The 18658-nt window shown below is 49.1% G+C and overlaps 1 protein-coding gene across 2 annotated transcripts in view; it reads right to left on the minus strand.

The window, feature by feature from the left end:
• SLC39A11 (solute carrier family 39 member 11) overlaps positions 1-18276 on the minus strand; it is a 2411801-nt gene extending 2393525 nt beyond the window's left edge. For both annotated transcript variants that reach the window (XM_086930982.1, XM_086930981.1), the window contains exon 1: positions 18181-18276. The gene's annotated coding sequence lies outside the window, so the exon portion shown is untranslated. The remainder of the gene's footprint in view (positions 1-18180) is intronic.
• Positions 18277-18658: the final 382 nt, after the last annotated feature.

The raw sequence follows: 18658 nt of genomic DNA on the forward strand, positions 1-18658 counted from the left end.
GTGACAAATTAAAAGGATTGTCAACTTCTGAACACCAAGTAACAAAAAGATCTCTGTGACAACAGTAGTAACCCACTGAGCTGTCTACTTAATAAAATACTTATCTGTGATTTGCAAGTCACACAGTGTGCTTTGAAGGGGGAACATTACACCTCCACACTACTTTATAAATTAAAACTAACTGTGACTAGACAAATTGGAGCTTTCACCATCATGTGTATTAACCACCAGTTAACATGAATTTAAATTAGTCCCTAAAAAACAAACGCACACAAAGAGCTCTGGAGTGTCTCTGCAGGCTGCTCTCATCTCCCCACAGCCTGTCCTGCAGATGGCACCCCCTGCCCTTGGCATCTGGTGCAAGGGCACCGTGGCTCCGCCTCAAAGCTGGCACTGAATGTGGTCGGTGGTACATTTTAGAGCAGGTAGTCTCAAATATATTAGTTTTATAGACAGCACATTTTCCAATTAAATGGACACAAAATTTGCACTGACATACAGTTTTGCTGCTAAAACTATAGTGCACAAACGATTTGTGAAAATCGTGCGTCAGCAAATACTTATCATTTGCTCATCACCAAGTAAAGGGTCTAGATTTATTTTGTTTCTATAGAAAAAAGTTTTTCACCACACTTCAGAAGTACAAAAATGTGTTTCATTTGAGCTTTCCTAAATACTGCTATTTTATTTGGAAATATTTGTACAGTCCATGTACATGTATTTAAATGTTTTGCATGTTATAAAAACACTGACACCCACCAGCCTTTCTTTTCACACTACCGTACCCCAACAATCGTGATTATCAGACAATCTTCCTTACAAAATGCTCTAACTTTGCAGTTAGAGAAAGAAAAGTAAACAACAATATTGATGATAAAAAAGTAAGCAGCAAATTGTCAGAAACACTCCCTGACATTGGACCTCTGTCTTTCAACACAGATGTGTCAATATAAACACATAATTTAAAGGCATCTTCATGACTCATTCACTTTCTGAACTAAAGCATGGTTATTTGGGGGTGCTGCAGCATCCGCACCTATACTTCCATTGCTTGAGGCTGGAGCTAGGTTGCAGAGTCAAATGCATTACATCATTTCTATCGGACTGCCATCAGGTCACTAAATTACAACCCTTTTATTCCACACCTAAAGAGCTGAACTGTGATTTCCCACAGGGGTCAATAGTGTCTACGCTGCATTTTAATCCACTCTCCTGAAACATCAGGTAGTCTGTTTTTAACATGTGGGCTGCACTCAAGTTGTTTTTAGACTAATCCGACTGCCTTACTTTAAGTTTACTTTGCTGGTGAATATTTTCTAACTTCCGGTAGATCAATCCTACCAATACCGAGATGTTGCTAATGACCAAAGCATCTCCTTCTTGACTGGCTCATGGCCTGCTGGACTGGATTTATGCAATTTTTTGCATCCACGCAAAAGGGCGCATGCAATCTATTTATCCATCTCGAAACCAATCACTCGAAACACAAGTGGCAAACGTGTCCTGTATGTGCTTTGGCCAATCCAAGATCTTGAAGAAACGTTTACCTTACATTCTCAGCAACTGGCATATTACAGAAGTCAACTTTTGGATTCAATCTAGGTTGGATTACACCACGGCCATTTATTTAGCTGTCCCTGAAAAAACTTTTATATTGACTTCAACTCATGCCAAATGCAGTTTGGGGAATAGAGCACATGCAAACCAGGCCTGTTCCAATTCAACCCCATCAATTCAGCTTCTGAGTTTAATTAACTCCCTCTCTGTTGTTGAAGTGGAGGGCCTTACCCGGAGGTCATCCGGAGTCAACAGAACCGACAAGTTTGGAAACTGGGCGCCAAAACCTCAGTCAGCCACCATCTTGATCTGGCATTGAAGTGGACAGATCATGAAGCCTGGAGGCCCCTACAGCATTCCACAGTCGTCATGCAGCTACCATTTTGCTGCACTGGTTACCGAGTGATTCCAGAGACAGTAGCACAAGAAAAACGCGGATCTTGTGAGGCCCAAGGCTGTGTGCTGCACTGTGCATTTTTCAGGCTACTGCATTCCAGCCAACCTATGCATGCAGTCTAGGGACCAGCGAAGCACTGGAGACCTAAGAAGTGGGGGATGCAAAGCAGATCTTCATGACGAGCTGGGGTGAGATCAACCATCCCCCCCTCACCCAATGCCCATTGGTGCCTCGAGCCCACCAGAACAAAGCTTCAGGCAAATGAAAGTGGGCACACAAAGCTGGGCCCTGAGAGAATTACTGAAGACCAAACATCGAGCTGCGATGACACCAGGGAACGATAATAGATGCCCTGAGTGTGCAGTGAGATTTTCAGGGTGGCTATTGGTCCAAAAGAGCCCACAGGGGTGAAATGCCTCAGTCAAACCGATAATGAGGTAGCATTGATTAATGATTAAAAATCCTTGGCAGGGGGTCTTGCCGATTGGGGTTGCCAACTCCCCCATGGGGACTGAACTAAAGTGCAGAAGAGGAGAATCAATGGATTCGGGCTACTTGTGCCACTGGAGACTGTGCCACCCTTTCCTCCCACAAGCATCCATAACTGTACCAAGTTGGGAAGAACATTGGGAGGAGTTCCAGAAATTAAATGAGTTCCTCGAAAGAGCAAGCATCCCCATAAATCAGGTAAGACAGCAGCCATCTCAGAGAGCCCCTACGTTTCTTTAGACTGCAAAGCAAGATTTGCAAATAGTGTAAGGGCCTAAGGCAGGCTACCACATCTCCCGCCCGGGCTGCAGATCCTTTTCTCCTGGACGGATTAGTCCCTCCTAACTACAACTTTGCTAGACTAGACAGGCACTCCAACAAGAAAGGTGAAGGCATCGCTTGTATCTACCGATCCTCTCTCTTGATCACGGAACTCCTAGCGGACTCCACTGACTCCTGCTAATACCTCGCCCTCTCCATTTCCAACAATTCATTACATCTTTGCAACTTGCACATCTTTTACCACCCCCCTGGCTCGAACAACTCTTTCACTGATCTCCTCTTGGATATCATCACAACCAAGATTCCCTCTAATGCCAAAGAGATCTTCCTTGATGATTTCAACCTGCATTGGAACGACACTAAAGATCCCTATGTCAACGCTATCAAAGTCCTCCTAAATGATCAAGCCCTGTCTCAAGCCTGCTCTCTGCCAACTCACTCAAAAGGGGCCACCCTTGACTGGAACATTTCTAAGGAATCCTCAGTCAAACTTGTCTCCATAGACCCATGTGACTGGTCCGACCACATCTCCTTCGCTTTACCTGGGAACCTCAAGTCAAACACCTCGCAATCGGTGATTCCCAAACGCTGGATCAGAGACACTAAAAACCTTGACCTTATCAAACTGGAAGCACGCTGCAAATCTGATCTCCCCACCCCCTTGCATATAACTTCGGTCAGTGAACTCAATGATCATTACTCAGCGTCCATATCGAACATCCTGGACAATCTGGCCCCTCTAAAACTAAAAAGGTCACAAATCAAAGACAGAAACCCCTGTTTCTCGGATTCCCTCAACTCGAAGAGGAGATCCCTACGACAATCTGAAAGAATCTGGAGACAGCACCCCTCCGCTGCGCACCTTAAACTTCTCAGTCAGGGGAGAAACTCTTATAATAACCACATCCTCAATTAAAAAAAAATACTTCAGATCGGAATTGGGGAATGCCAAGAATAGACCCCGCAAGCTCTTTGAACTGGTCAAATACCAATCTAACAAACTGGCTAAATCTCAGATAGAATCCCTTAAGTCTCTAATATCTTCAGGGGAATTCTCCTCTTTCTTCACTGATAAAACCATGGCACTAGAAATCGAACTCAATACCGCCAGTTACTCTCAACCCCTTCATGACCTCCCCCCTTTTCCTGCACTACCCTCACTGGCCCCACCTAAAACCCAAGCTCACTGGACCGACTTCGAATACTATGACGAAGACTCTATCTCTAAAATCCTCTCTACCTTGAACCCCAATAAGCACTTCAATGATCCTCTACCATCTAATTGCCTCACCGCCGCCTCCCAAGCCATTGTTCCTTGCTGGACTACAATAATCAACGCCTCACTCCAGCAGGGTTCGATCCCGGACACTTTGAAAGCCGGCCAAGTCCTCCCTATCTTAAAAAAGCCATTGCTGGACCCTTCCTCCCCAGACAACTTCAGACCTATCTACAATATCCCTCTGTTAGCCAAAGTATTAGAGATGAGTGTCAAACAGCAACTAAGTCAGCACATCAACAACTACCACCTACTTGATGACTTTCAATCTGGATTCAGACCGAGGCACAGCACGGAAACTACTATGCTCCACATCGTGGACGATGCCCTCCAAGCCCTTGACCAAGGCTAAACCTGCCTTCTAATCCTCCTAGATCTATCCTCCGCCTTCGATACAGTCAACCATGAAAAACTACTTGAACGCCTTAAACTTAGGATGGGGCTAGATGGCGTAGTCCTAGAATTGTTTAGGTCCTTCCTCCATAACCGATCTCAGAGATTCCTCATTAACGGCAACCTATCATCTCACAGTTGGAGTCCCCCAAGGTTCAACCCCATCATCCACCCTCTTTAATCTTTACTTAGAGCCACTCACTGAAGTTCTTCCTACTGCCAATATCTCTTACCACATGTACGCGGACGACACCAAATATACATCAATATTGCATCACTTGAGGAGATCCTTACCCTGAACGAGACCCTGAAACTAACTGTCCAATGGCTAGCCGCTAATCAACTGAAACTCAATGCAAAAAAAACTGAATTTCTCCTGCTCTCCCCTTCAAATGTCAACCTGGAGATTCAGACATGGATCAAAGCCATCACAGCCTTAAACTGCCCGCCGACCATTGTGGACTCTGCCAAATCCTTGGGCATACTCCTCGACTTTAACTTGAACATGCGAGACCACATCCACATTAACTCAATGGCTAAATCAGCCAGATTCCACCTGAGCTACCTACGGAAACTAAAACCCTTCATTGATGCTCCAGACTTAAAAATGGCAGTCCAAGCACTAATCATCTCGAGACTGGAATATGGATGTTCCACCCTCACAGGTTTACCCAAGGTCTCTTTGGCTCCTCTAAAAGCCTGCCTCATCGCGTCGCGATACTACTCACAGGCACTAGGAAATTTGACCACATCTCTCCACATATGAAAGCACTAAACTGGCTCCCTATGGAGGCCAGATAACAGCTGAAACTGGCATGCATTACACCAAGGCCCTATACACAAACTCCCCTGCCTATCTGGCACAGAAACTTGTGATATCTGGAGGAAGTAGGAACTCCCGGTCCGCTAGAAACCTCCTGCTCCAACCTGCCCGCTTTCAGAAAAAAATAACCTACAATAGGGCATTCTCCAGAGCCAAGAATTTGGAACTCCCTCCCACCTGACATCCGAAAAATCCCTTCTCTATCACGTTTCAAAAAGGAGACCAAAACTTTCCTCATAGGTAAATTCTTAGGCTAATGGCATGACCGCATATACCACAGTGTGCCTGTCGAATCCAAAAACTATTGCTTCCTCCTCAGATTACCAACTTCTCCCCCCCCCCCCCCCCCCAAGTAAATGTGTGGCTTCTGTTCTGTTTTTACTGATCCTTTTATAATTGTAACCATTCATTTGTCCCCCTTGATCTCTATGCTCCTCAGCTACCCTACCACTCTTCAAACTTTGTATATTTCTGTACTTGAGACGGTTTTGCTTTGTTTACCGTGTAAAGAGCTCCGATACCATCACGGGTCAAGTTCGCACTCTATAAAACATTAAAATAAATAATAAGAAACAACATTAGAATTGGAGGCTTGGCAAGCAGAGCAGAAGGCAATGGTATCAAAGCATATGTACAATGACTACGTCAGTAAGTACGTAACTGCCTCAATGATTCATTTGGATCGCAAACATAGAACAAACCCAAGGGAAGAGAGCAGAGAGATGCCACCAGACATCCTCACAGATTCCACTACTTCGACGAAAAAGAAGAAATAACAGCCTCTATAAAATCACCTATACACACCATGTTCAAGAGGAACAAATTGTCCTTCCACAATAATTTAGCAATGACAGAACGCCAAGGGAGACAAAACATGTGGCATATAATAGACTATATTTGCATAAATACCACCTCCTACCAGTAGGATATCCTTTCTGGCTTGTCTTTGTATGGGACGGTCAGAAACATTACGCTAAAACACAGTATGCCCGCCAGACGGCACACAGTGAAGAGGCAGCAGAAAAACAACCCACTACCTTCTGGAGATATTGAACAGGTAAAAGGAAGAAGCTATCAGAGAGGAGGAGGAAAAAGAGCTAGAACTTCTTCACAGGGTGAAAATGAAGAGGTGTCAAAGGGGTCCCACGAGGGCAACCACTTGGAAAGTTGGAAGATACAAGTTCTCTAGCCACGGTAATGAAGTGAACAGTAACAGGATGGCCGGTGGGGGAGGGAGGGGGGATCCTGGATTGGAGAACAGGATTGCAGATTTATCTCTGTTTTAGTATTTTGAAAAGTTGTGGGTAAAGGTGACATTTTGAGGGGCGGGGGAGGTGGAACTAGGGGAAGGATGGATCGAAGATCACAAAAAGCATCCCGAAGCTTCAACTTCGATGGTTCAAGAGACTAAGATGCTACTACAGGGCCACTCCAAGCCTACTGCCATCATAGAGGGAGAATGTGTCCTACTCCATGGTTAAGATTTTAGCCTAAGTGTGAAAGCTTCAAATCCTAGGCTACGAGATTAGCTGTCGTAAATCTTTTAAAGCACACAGGGCCAGACATTGGACCTCTACAGGAAACACATTTCCTAGAAATAGACACACAAATGTAAGTCCCAATTCATTCCAATACAGCCTTTTCTAAATCATTATCTTGAACAGATAAAGCATGCAGTATAATGGGAAGGTTAAGTGTTGTGAAACAAGAAGTCCCGTGCTGTCTTCTTGGTTCACCAACTTGACCAAATTGTCTGATCACTGGCAAATCTAACTGTCCCTTGGCCTATTCTCCTTATTTGCCATTGTTTTAACGTCTGACAGCCCATTACCTTAAAATAAAGATATTAGGGTGGGTGCCTTGTTTAGTACAGGTTCATTCTCAGTTTTTACATTGATCATTTTTAGCACCCTCAATGGTAAACGTTTTAATAAAGTGGCCTTTCTATAACTCCTCCGCTACATCTTTCACCCCTCCCAGTTAACATGTTAACTAAAGCCTGCCACTTGTACCTTCGCACAGTAGCTGTTCCTAAAGTCGGTGTGGGGACATTCCAGTAAGCGGAGTGACTCCAAGCTTCAAAGCTGGCATATCTGTTTTATATCCCCTATTGATTAGCCTATTTACCTGTACCAATCACTAGGCAAGCAAAAAAGATGGACATTTGGAGTCCTGCAGGAGCTTACTGCAGGATTCAGGAAAAAGATCTAAAATGAAGGACAATCCTTCACCCTGCCACCCTATTTCACTAGGCCATAAGGCACAGGCTGTAAGGCACACAGAGAGGTGGCCATTGACAGTAATGGTGCAAAGGCCCCTTGTGAAAACAAATGGTGCTAGGCAGAAAAACACAGCCATAATGTGGGCCCCTAACAGCCATGATGCCACTCAACCTGCTGCACTACTAGGCCTTGTAGCCATAATTGGGCACTAAGGAGAGGGTTTACCCACACATAGGCTTTGCAGCACTAAACCGCTGCAAGGCCTATGTGAAAGAACACTTTGAGCACGGAGACACCATGCACGAGCAGACACATCAGAAGATTTTTGTTGGGGAGCAGAGGAACTATGAGAGGCATAGCGCATTTTTGGAGTTTCATTTCAAATCTCATTTTCACTTCAGGACATCTTAAATAACTCATCTTGAGAATGAGCTTATCCAATACGATTACTATTCACACTGTATTCATAATGCATTTGAGTTCTAATACCTTTACTGCATCCTCAAGTAAGCCTTAACTGCTTTATATTGCAAAGTTTGAGAGACTGCTTTCGAAAATGAACATCTCCGGTATCCAAATTGAAGGAAAGTCGTAAGCTTTGAAACACCAGTGGTAAACATCACTAGCTATAATGCATACTGTCCAATAACTACCCACTGTCACTGGACATGGTCCAGGGGGTATGTTTTAGCCATTGTACTAGGATACTCGACATCTAATTTCATTTTTTTTTGTTAAACCAATTTATGTGGGTATCAAGTAATGGGAGAAGCATTACATATGCACACAAATCAGAAGTGTAGACACAGGTTGGTTCGTCTGATGTTGAAGCAACATTGTATTAAATGAGCGAGAATTGAGTCCACAAATATCTATAGAGAGCGTTAGAGGAGATGAACCGCTCCCAGTAAGTTGAATCTACTGATGTGTGCACCCAAAGGAATAATGTTAGAGGAAGAACTAAACACTACCATAGGGCAACGAACCAGGGTTTGTAGCGGGGAAGGAGGAAGAAGGAGGGGGAGGCAGATGTGTAGCTGTGTGCAGTGAGTGGTCAGTGCTGCAAGCCAAGGCAGGGGGGAGCACCTGGTGAGTCCACAGGGGTGTTCCAGCTGAGGGGGCTTTCGCGCCCAGTGAGGGGCGAGAGATGCTCAGGAAGGCAGGATGTCTGCGCCATCCGGGGGTGACAGCTTGGAGAGACACCGCAGGGTGACCTCGTGACTGCGAGGGCACAGCATCATGATCATAAGTTTGGCAAAAGCCGAGGAGTAGCATGTCCCATTCAGGGAAAATGGGGAAGCAAATGAATGTGCACGCCTCCTCATATCGAAGAGCTTCTTTTTCTGCAGCACCCCACTTACATACAGTCCCTACCCAGGCCGCCAGCTGGGAGATGGTGCACGCCAGTGCAAGGTGATGCTTCGCTTGGCCAGCAGAAGGGCTAGCGCTACGAAGCGCAATTGGATCCTTTAGTGTTTTTTTTCTCTTGAATATTCCCAACGAGCAGACTTCCCAGGAAGAAATGTCCTTTAACTCCGTGACCTCTTGCATTGTGGTGTGAATAATGTTTCATTAGTGCTGCAGGACCGGGCAAGCCTAGAACATATGTACGAAGTATTCCGCTAGGGGTCTGGCAGTGGGGGCAAGCAAACTGTGACTCTGGGTACTAGCGCTGAAGCTGCAATGGCATCAGGTATGCCTGATGCAATATAAAGTATTGTATATTTTTGAAGCTGGAGTTCTGGGTTGCCTTCTTCTGGAATTCCAGGGCACAGTTCCACTACTTATCGTGTAGTGGCCTCTCAAATTCCTCTTCCCATTTATGAGGCAGCTGAGAGAGCGCGGCAAGGGTCAGTTCCTGGATGGTCTTCTATATCCAGGTGATAAGTTGTGGCCAGGGCCCATGGTTAATACTGTGTAGAGCACTGGATGGGTTGCGGGCTCCTCATCAGCCATGTCCCTGAGGCATCAACAGTCAAGTACAATTTGCCTATGGAGCGCAAACTGCCCTGTGGGGGGAACCTGCCCTCCTACACCAGCTGGTCAAAGGGGAGCAGCTGGCCCTCGCAGAATAAGGAAGCCATATCCAAAAGAGAGTGGTCGACATCTAATCTCATCTTTACTGCTTCTCCTAATTATGCTGGAAATAAACATTGTATTCTAAAGCTGGGTAGAACCCACAAAACAGTGATATTTACCTGGGAAGGGCAGCCATCAGAATCACTGTCACCATTGTTATAGTTTAGCAGACTATTTGGGAATGAGGTACCAATAAACACTGTTATTAATCCCGGACTCCTATTTGACCAAATTGTGTGATCTTGAACAATGTTTTTTCCTAATTTATTCCTCTGCTCCGTTTTTGACAAGATTGGGAGTATTTATATTCAGTGTAAAAGTTGCTAGTAAGGGGCGTGGTTTGCAGAGCCAAGATGGTGGACGCACTTTGAGAGTGCTCCCGGACCCATCCGCCAGTAATCCTCACCTTACACGAGCCATCCTGCCTTGAAATTTGCTGGTCATCTGGTTGTGCCCCTGGGAGAGCAGAGCCTTCACCGCATCGTCCCGCTGCTGTGGACCGGCCCACCGCGCCACGGAGACAAAATGGCAGCTCCCTTCTGCTGACCGTGGCACTGGCCGCCCTCGGAGAGATCGGCCCGGAGTCTGGTCCTCGGCTGCCGGCCCTGGGTGGCACTCTGACTCCTCTCCCCACCTCATGGTCTCCCCCCGTTGGCGCTGGAGGTGGTGGACCTGGTGTTTGGTGCTCCGGCGGCCGGTCTCGGTGGCGTGGATCCGCTCTTGCCCCGTCACCCTCCCCCCCCACCAGCAGCGCAGCCGCGACATCTGCTGCGGCATCGGGCAGCTGGGGCTAAACAAACGAGGCTGTCATCGTCTGTGTACCAGGGGAAGCCTCTGAAGACTCCAAAGTCGTTGTGTGGAGAGCTGCGCGTGGGTGAGTCATGGCAGCGGTGGGGGTGAAGGGACAGTTGCTTGGGGGCCCTCCCTGTGCGCAAAGGAAGCCGACTGGGGTAGGGGGCCGGCCCGTGTGGCCCTGCTCTTTGTCTGGCCCGGTTGGACCCCTCTTCTTCCCCGGGGCCGGGAGATGCCTGTACCGGCTCCCCCAGATACGGTGGGCACCTTGTGGAGACATCCCGGGCCACGTGGCGGTCCCTGGGCTGGGGATAGCCTGGAGAGGACCTTCGGCCGCATCAATCGAGCGGCAGGAGGCCCTTTGATCTAGTGACTGTGTTTGAGCGGGTGCGGGCGGGAACCCTTCCTGGCCTTGCCATACATCCTGGTTCCCCCTGACCATGTCAGCGACCGGGGACCAGACAATAGGGGCTTTCGGCACACACATCGAGCGGCGCCTGGCTGTGTGTGAGGGCCTCCACCGGGGCCCCCCGTCCTGTGCCTCCTGTGTCCCCGGGTCTCTCCCGGTGGGCTGTGGTTTTGGATTGTCCCCTTCCCCGCACCATCGCCCACTGGAATGTCAGCCCAGAAGGGGTGAAGCTGCTTGCTGGTTCTCCTACTTCTGCCCTGTCGGAGCGCTCTGTGGCCCTTGCAGGCGGGGGCCCACCTGCGGTGCTGATTCTGGACTCTCTCCTCCCCCCCAATCCCCTCCCTTGCCCCTGAAGAGCCATCTTATCCGGAGTGGCGGAGTCGGCCGCATATATCGGGCAGCGGCAGATTGGTCGGGGCCTCACCTTCGCATTGGCTGCTCCCCCCTGCCTGATCTTGACCCATCTGAAGAGATCTACTGGTTCCCCACTGCGGGATCCACCTGCGGGAATTCGGGTAACCGCGGCTCCTCAAGGTGCCATCATGGGTAGAACGGACAGGTCGGCAAAGACCCCTGCCACCCAAATGAAAATGGATCGTTTCACCACCTCGGATGTGGGGGCGACCGGGGGCGCTGCGGAACAAGAGCCTCCACCGTCCGCGGACTTGTCTACTATCTTACAAGCCATCCATGCCCCACAAACCTCGTTTGAAGGCAAGATCGGAGAGGTGCGCGTGGACAGGACTCTCATCCGGCAGGACCTCCGAAACACCAAAGCCAGGATCAAGGAGACTGAAACCCGAATCTCCACACTGGAGGATGACGTCCAACAATTCAAGGGACAGGTGGCCCGTCTCCAGTCGCACACTCGGGCATTGCATCGCTGGGTGGAGGATGTAGAAAACAGGTCCCAGCACAAAAATCTCCGCCTGGTGGGCTTCCCGGAGGGGGCGGAGCGGAGTCCCACAGTGGACATCCTGCAAAAGTGGCTGAGATCGTGGGTCCCTGAGGGCCCTCTTTCTCGATTGAGGGGGCCCACCGGTCCCTCGCTCCTAAACCATCAACAGGCACGGCCCCCCCAACCAGTCATAATGCGGATCCTTAATTTCAGGAATCATGACGCCATCCGGTCTGAAGCGCGCAATCAACAGCGGCTCCACTACAAAAAACGTGCAATCATGATTTTTCCGGATCATACCTGTGAGGTCCAGGGTCAGCGCCACTCCATTGGTGAAGTGAAACAAAAACTAAGGGCACTCAACATCCAGTATCAGCTCCTTTTCCCGGCGTGCCTGCAAGTGGTAATCGCTAAGAAGTGTACTTTGACACTCCTACAGAGGCCTGGACCTGGGGGACGGTGGAGCGTCCCCTGAGCATTGCTGACCGATCTTCACTCCTGGGGGAGGTGTGGGGGGGGATGATGGACCTACCAGCCCACACCTTTCACTCCCCAGCCTCAAGGCAACCGCTCGTGTGGGCATCGCGGCCAGAGGAGAGTCCGGTCGGATTCCCTGCTGGGCCACTCCTGACAGCCAATACTGCTCTCTGATGGATCCTCAGCCGGGAGGCCCTCTGGCTCGCCTGGCCGCCTGGACCGCGGAGGTGCTTTGCCCCTGACCTCTTTGCCCGATCTCCCGGACCAGGACGTAGGCCAGTGATCCTGAAAGACCCTGCCTGAACAAGTCACTGCCTGCCGCGCTTGGCTCCGCAGCTGGAGGCCACACTCTGACTTAAAACATTCTTTTTCTGCCTGATGGATTCGTTTACACACATCCTGCCATGAGGAAGGGTCCTCCACGCTTTCCCATTCCCAAGCGTTTCAGTTTGGTTTTTCATTCACTTGTTTGTTGTTAGGGCAGCAGATGCTTCAGTTCCTGAAGTGTAGGGTGGGGGTGGGGACACCACCACTAACAAGGCACCCTGACATGCACCCAGTGGAACATGCAGATTTCCCTTCGGACACGTCGTTGGGCCCTCTGACGTCCATCTTTTGCTACCAGACCTCCCCCTTGGTACTCACGTTCTCATTGTCACTCCAGCCACCATGCCCGACACACCTTTATTAGGCACCTCCCTGTGCATCATGTCCTGGAATGTTACTGGCCTCTTGGATCGTTTCAAACACATGGCTGTTTTACACAATGCACAACGCCTAGGGGTGGACATTTTATTGTTACAGGAAACACACCTGATGGGTAATCACTGCCACTTTTTAGCGCAATATGGATACGACAGGACTTGGCATTCAGGGTTTACTCTGAGCTCCCGAGGAGTGGCGATTCTGGTGAAACGCTCCCTTCCCTTCGTGACACTACGGACGACCCTTGATGCCCAGGGCACCTTTGTGGCTCTTAGTGGCAAGCTAAATGGTAATTCCCTCAATCTTGTGTCACTTTACTCTCCTCCATCAATGCCGACGGCAACCCTAGCCAAATCTGCAGACCTCTTGGCCTCCTTACCCCTGGGTCCCACATTCCCCGGGGCGACTTTAATGCGGTCTCCTCACCGGACCTGGATTCGACCGGTCCCCCTTCCCCCAGTAGAATCGCACAGGCAAAACAGCTGACGACTTGGTCTGAATCCTTGGGTCTATGTGATTCCTGGCGTGTATGGCACCCACACTCTAAACAATTTACACACACCTCGGCGGCCCATCACACACAGACACGCATTGATGCCATCTTCGTTCCATCGATGGACTGCCTCCTGATTCAAGATGTCACACTCCTCCCAAGACCCATCTCCAACCATTCCCCGGTGATGCTTCGCACTGGTCCCCTCCCCCCCCACCCCCCCCCACCTTTGCACGGCAACATGGAGGCTAAACGCCTGGTTGCTTCAGGACAGGGAGTTTCGGAAGGTGGTAGGGCGGGAACTTAAACATTACTTTCTTTCTAACGAAGGATCGGTCTCCTCCCCGGGCACCCTATGGGAGGCGGGCAAGGCCAGAATTAGAGGGGTCGCCAAGGGCCAACTCAAGCTCCAGCAACAGAGTCAACTGGAACAAATTACTACACGGGAGGTGCAGGCTCTGCTCCTTCAGCGTGCCTCTGCCCGATCTCCTGACGCAAGACTTCTTAACCGGCTTCGCTCAGAGATCAAGCAGTTGTCGCTTGATGCGGCCAAACTCCTTTGGCGCTCCTCCTTGGCCAGGGTATATGTATGGGGCGACAAGAATGGCTCACTCCTCCACAGCCTTGGCACATACCCTAGGGTGAACCGTATAATTCCCGAGATCGTGGTGCAGGATGGTTTGATGTGCCGTTCCCCAGTGGAAATAGTATGTAACTTTGCCACCTATTACCTCCAATTATACGAGACTAGACCCCCAACCCGTTCTCTCGCGGATCTACTGGAGGTCGGGGGTGGTTGCCTTGTGTGTGTAGACCCTGCTACTAATACGGATTTAGATCGCCCCATCACCCGTGGGGAGATCGGGGAAGCGATTGCCCTTACTTCCTACGGCAAGACACCGGTCCGGACGGCCTCCCTCAAGAATATTACAAGCACTATCGGGACACTCTCGTTCCTCACCTCGCAGAACTGTATCGGAAAGCTGTGGAAAAGGGCTCTTCCCTCAGGAGACGGACATGGCCACCAGTGTGGTTCTTCCTAAATCCCAGCCGCCCTTGTCGCATTGTGCTGACTACCGCCCTATCTCCCTCATTATTACAGAGGTTAAACTGTTTGCCACAATCCTCGCCCAGGGGCTCAATCCCCACCTGTCTACGCTGGTTCATCCCGACCAATGCGGGTTCATGCCCTCATGCGGCACCCAGCATTGTCTCCGTAGACTGCAGTCTGCCTTGGCCCACCGTTATCTCCTCATGCGGTATCTGGCGATTCTTCTTGTAGACTTTGAGAAGGCCTTTGATTCGGTGGACGGGGGTTTCTTGAGGATGTCCAGGAGGGGATGGGAATCGTTCCCGCTTTCGGGCCATGGTAAGGTTCTTTATGCCCTCCCGCAGGCTCGTGTCCTGGTAAACTGGGTTCTGTCGGAGCCCTTCTCGATTTGCAGGGAAACAAGGCAGGGTTGTCCCCTTTCCCCCTGCTCCTCGCTTTGGTGATGGAACCCTTGGCGTCCCTGAGGCGGTTGTGTGATCACCTTAGGGGATGGGAATGGCCCAACAATGATGAAGACAAAATAGCCCTCTATGCGGACGACGCCCTCATCTACTTAGCAGATCCCGCACGGTCAGGTCCACATTGTCTCCGCATTCTGCATTCCTTCTATGGTCTCCAGTTGAGCCCTGACAAATCGGTTCTGGTTCCCCTCCACCTATCCCAGGAATGCTTCGTTTGGCAACCTGATATACGTCTTCGCCATCAATCCTTCAAATATTTGGGGATATGGAGGACTTTACTCTCCGAGCTGAGCTGGGCCCTCAACGTTACTCCCCTGGTGAAATGAGCCATGGGGGACCTCCAGAAGTGGCAGTCGCTGCCCCCGTACCCCATGTGGAGGGTGGCCCTCTTTAAAATCATGGTGCTTCTCAGCTTCCTTTACGTTCTCCAAAACACCCCAATGTGTTTTCCTAGGGCCTGGTTCCGCGAACTGCATAGCATGGCCAACAAGTTCCTGTGGGTGATGGGTAGGTCCCGACTGGCGCTAAATATCTGTAAATCCCTTAGTTTGATGGGGGTCTAGGAATGACTCATCTTTATTTGTACTGGCGCTAAATATCTGTAGGATCCCTTCGTTTGATGGGGTCTAGGAATGACTCATCTTTATTTGTACTATCTCGCCACGCGACTTCTCTCCATACACGACTGGTTCAACGGGGGATGGTCTGACCCAGCTTAAAGGACCAAATTGGGGGAATTGGGCCTCGCCTGGATTCTGTCAGTGTTGTATGGGGCTCCTATTCCTTCCCGTCTACCAGAGGTGAGGCGCTCTGTGTTACTGCCTGGTGGGCTACACTGTGGCACACCAAATGGACACACACACACTGACCCAGTGTACACCCTTGTAACATGGGAGCTGGCTCAAAGAGGTAAATGAGCTGCAGGGCTTGGGACCTTATATGTATTTCGCAATTCGGCGGGGGACCACATGGGTTCCTTCGGAGACCTCCAGAACAGATACTCACTGCACCGATCACAATTTTATAGGTATCTGCAACTGCGACACGCCCTCCACACGCACCTTACTACAGGTACACGACTTCCTGATCACAGCCCGCCTGAAGCTCAGATTATGTTTGGGAACCGAGGGAAGGGTGGCATCTTATGCATTTATCGTACACTGATCAACAACACCTTTACTTCCTGAGACCGACTGCGGGCTCAGTGGGAGGACTGGATAGGCCCCTTGGAACAGGAGGACTGGCGTGATGCCCTTATGGCCCCTAGAACGGTCACCACATCCACATGGCTGCGTCTGGTACAGCTCTATTATTTACTTACCGCATACCACACCCCGGTGCGCCTCCATCGCGCAGGGTTCAGTCCAACCTCAGATTGTACTAGGTGTGGTCAAGACTCGGCTGACTTCCTCCATATGGTATGGGACTGCCCACACCTGGCGCTGTTCTGGAAGGAAAGAGAGGAATAACTCACCAAAATCTTAGGGTGGGAGGTCCTCCACGACCCAAAAACCACGATCCTGAGCATCACTGATGGGTTGGATGGGTCTCAGAATGACAAGGTGTTTTTTACTACAGTTATGGCAGTTGCCAAAAGAGACATTGAGGCCTCCTGGAAATGCCCTGAACCCCCGAGTGTTGGGCGATGGCGGACTGGTGCGCCACACAGGAGAAAGTCATGTATAAGGCACGTGGGTGTCCCAATAAATACCGCAGAGTCTGGGGGAAATGGTTGGAGGGGTGGTTTAGTCATAGAGTGAATGTCCAATTTCGAGTCATTTTGTTTTTAGTAGTGTCTGTAAACTGGGTAGCGCAAATTATTTTATTTAATCCTGGATTTTCATGGTGTAGTGCTGAATGTCTGGTGTGTTCTTTCTGTAAAGCAATAAAAATGTGTTTATCAAAAAAAAAGCTGCTAGTAAACATGTAGTTATAAAATGGACTGGATATTACTGGGGTGGGGGGGGGTGAGAAGTGCCCAGTCACATAGAATATTCACTGAAATGCAATATTGTGGTAAGCATATAGCCTTTGCAGCAAGCACTGTGCTGCATTCTTGTGTCTACTAAGTTAACAAAGTGTTTGATCTTGGGCAAAAAAAAAAAAACTTTGCTGTGTCTCCGTCCACTGATCATACAATTTATCAGCGCTTTGAAGTAGGCTTAATGGAAGAAATAGACACAAAGGATATGCTACCAACACAACTAGCCAGTATAATTTGTATTCATACATTCAAGGATATTTGCATCTCATTCGCTGAAATTGCTCCTAAATTTGCATTGTACAAGTCCCCTCCTTGGCTGTAGCGTCTCCATTCAAGATACTGACAAGCACCTCTCTTACAGCTCTATAAAAGACTGAAACAGTGAGAGTTGCTTGTCCTTTGACAGGGTTAGAGCAAACAGGACACCAAATGCATGACAATAGGCGTTCCAAAGTGCCTTTCTATGGGAAGATCGACAAAAGCCCTAACTGAAGGACAAACCGGCAGAAGTTGTCTTGTTGCAATTGGGTCTAAGGGAGGGTCTCCTTCCTCTGGGATTTGCAGTGCTCCACCATAGATGCAAGACACAATGTACCGACCCACATCCTGATTCCTAGTTGCATTGAGACACACCTCACTCTCAACTGGATGGGGTGGGGGAACAAAACGATCAGTGTGCTGTGGCACACAGGCGCAGGCCCCACATTGGTGGGCTGAGTGCAGTTCCCTGGGCAGCTGCACACTGTCCATCCCATCACCAGCCAGATTCTCTGTACACCCCCTTCCCTACCACCACCAAATTCGTCAGTAGCGTTTTCCGTTGATTGAATTTCTAGACAAAAGTCAATTTGCCTATCAACTGCCAAACACTCAACTACCAACGTCGTCCCATCTAGAACCCTTTGACACAAACCATAAAGCTTACAAGAGTCACATCTGTGCCCTACCATCGCTGCCTGCCACTTGACCTTGAAACCTCTTTGAACATTACAGGTCTGATGCCCTTTCATGCTTCCGAGGTAGATAAAACATGTACTACGGAGTTGGCAACAATGAACGTACGTATCTCTATCCATCAACAGGAATACCAAGAGACTTCCTTGGGTGTTAATGTGTCTTCTGTAAACACTCCTATTTTGTTTACTGTTCTCTCAGTAAGATGTTTGCAACTGTTGTGAAACTCCTTGCTTAAGTCAATTTCAATGCGGTCGTATTATCATGACGTGCGCATCGTCTACACTGCTGTCAATCGCCTCCTTTGATGTGTACTACCTCTCCGTTGTCGCCCTAATCTTACTGTCCGTCTTCATGTTTAGCTATAAATCCCTTACGGCTGTCATTCACTTTTTCCTAGAAATCAATCTACCTCTGCTAGACTCCCACCTGCCTTACCTGATGAATTCCCACAAGCTCCGGTCCTTCTTCTTCAGATCCTGCATCTACTTCCTGATTATTGCAGTACACGTGTCTCTCAAACTCCGATTTGCCAGGCCCACTGTCTCGCTTATTGGTTGGCCTCTGCAGCTCCCGCCTCCTTCCTAAGAGCAAACGGCAATGTAGGCCCGCCCTCTCTCTTTCCATTGGACAGTTTCTTTGACCGTCCAAATGTAGGGATCTGAGCTCCGCGCTGAATTTACGGTTGTGCTTCATTTCGTTGGTCAAAGCGAAAGAGGAGGGCGGACTTTGAGAACAACGCTGAGAGGTACGTTAGCAGCAGTGCAGAGTAAAACAGAAAATGTGGTTTGTGTGACTCTTTAAGAACAAATGCATAACTGCCAAGCTTTCAGATTGCTTAATTGTAACATTTTCGTAATTTCAGTGTAATTATGAGAGACATTCAACCACTATAAGTTACACTTTCTCCCCAGCA

This window comes from Lissotriton vulgaris, chromosome 7 (genome assembly GCF_964263255.1).
Source record: "Lissotriton vulgaris chromosome 7, aLisVul1.2, whole genome shotgun sequence".
NCBI lineage: Eukaryota > Metazoa > Chordata > Amphibia > Caudata > Salamandridae > Lissotriton > Lissotriton vulgaris.